This window comes from Sphaeramia orbicularis, chromosome 3 (genome assembly GCF_902148855.1).
Source record: "Sphaeramia orbicularis chromosome 3, fSphaOr1.1, whole genome shotgun sequence".
Lineage (NCBI taxonomy): Eukaryota > Metazoa > Chordata > Actinopteri > Kurtiformes > Apogonidae > Sphaeramia > Sphaeramia orbicularis.
In genome coordinates this window covers 61,456,783-61,458,404 of record NC_043959.1, presented here as the reverse complement: position 1 = coordinate 61,458,404, position 1,622 = coordinate 61,456,783, and the positions used below count along the sequence as shown (strand labels likewise).

The 1,622-nt window shown below is 46.9% G+C and overlaps 1 long non-coding RNA gene across 1 annotated transcript; it reads right to left on the bottom strand.

Annotated features, from left to right (window-relative positions):
* Positions 1-654: 654 nt before the first annotated feature.
* On the bottom strand, positions 655-1,220 carry LOC115438715 (uncharacterized). The gene is made up of 3 exons (XR_003938137.1): positions 1,115-1,220; positions 957-963; positions 655-689 (listed from the first exon to the last, which is right to left on the bottom strand). It is a non-coding gene; the product is annotated as an uncharacterized LOC115438715 (long non-coding RNA).
* Between the last annotated feature and the right edge of the window lie 402 nt (positions 1,221-1,622).

Here is a 1,622-nt window from a genome sequence, read left to right as displayed (position 1 = left end):
ACAGGATGGTCTACAAGTGTAAAAAAACATACAGTCCATAAGTGTTAGAATTATACAGCTGAAGAACATATAAAAACTGAAGCATTATATAATTAGAATGCAATATTATATAATCCTGATAACTATGTTTTGTTATTTGAATGTAATATGATATAGCTATGATTCCTGTGTTTTGCTGATTTGCTCTAAGTCAGGGCTGTCAAACTCATTTTAGTTCAGTTCCACATTCAGCTAAATTTGATCTGCAGTGGGCCGGACCAGTCAATAACAGAATAATATATAAATAATGTCAACTCCCATGATGTCATTGTGTGTTTTGGTCTGAGGCTCCGCCCATCACCTGTCTGCCAATCACAGAGTCAGTACCTTTGTTCATCCAGGTTGGCAGTTCCACTGAGCTGCAGCTGAACATTTATGAGCACAAACGTCTGACCTGAAGAAACCCAGAAGGACTAAAGGGATTATTCCAACTACGACAAAGAGACAAAGAGAAAAGAAACAAGGAGATGATTTAGAAACATGGAGACGACTGAAAGAGAAGGATTAGAAGACCGACGCCGGCTCTGCCTTAGACTGACCACCAGAAGAACCACTGAGAGCCGGGACCTGGTCTCTGCACCTGGTCCAGACCATCGGTCTCTGCACCCGGGGCTGGGCTGAGGTCTCTTCTCCTGACCCTGGTGAAGAGACTGCTGGTCTGGGACTGGTGAACAGACCGGGTACTGGTGTAGGACTGGTGTACAGACCTGGTACTGGTGTAGGACTGGTGAACAGACCTGGTACTGGTGTAGGACTGGTGAACAGACCGGTACTGGTGTAGGACTGGGTGAACAGACCTGGTACTGTGTAGGACTGGTGAACAGACCTGGTACTGGTGTAGGACTGGTGAACAGACCCTGGTACTGGTGTAGGACTGGTGTACAGACCTGGTACTGGTGTAGGACTGGTGAACAGACCTGGGTACTGGTGTAGGACTGGTGTACAGACCTGGTACTGGTGTAGGACTGGTGAACAGACCTGGTACTGGTGTAGGACTGGTGTACAGACCTGGTACTGGTGTAGGACTGGTGAACAGACCTGGTACTGGTGTAGGACTGGTGAACAGACCTGGTACTGGGTGTAGGACTTGTCTCTGTCCATGGTAGCTCCTTGTAGTTCAGGTTTTCTGTGGAAGTGACCTCTGAATGTAAGCGGTGTGTAATCCAAAAAGGGCGGGGGGGGGTGTTGGTCGGTACTTCCAGCGTCTGTGGTTTGGGTGGGGTGTGGGGGTGGGGTACAGTAGCGATCTGTGTTGCTTGAACTTCGCAGAAAAAAGTGAAACTTAAGGCTGGACAGGACGTTTGTCCTGTTCTATCATATATTCTACTGATGTAGACTCAGTCTGGTGATGGTTTTTCTGTATGAAATTTGTGGTGTGGTGGGACAGGATTAGTGGAAACACTGGTAGTAGACGCTCATGCTGGATCTGGCAACCCCTAGCCTGGGGGGAGGAGCAAGAGATACCATGCTTTACAGTATTTGGAATTGTGACTGCAGTACCAGTTTTGGCCACAGTCCTACATACGACACCTTTAATGATTGATTCATTGTTATTCTTAAATCCTGTTTCAGGTCTGTTTTAT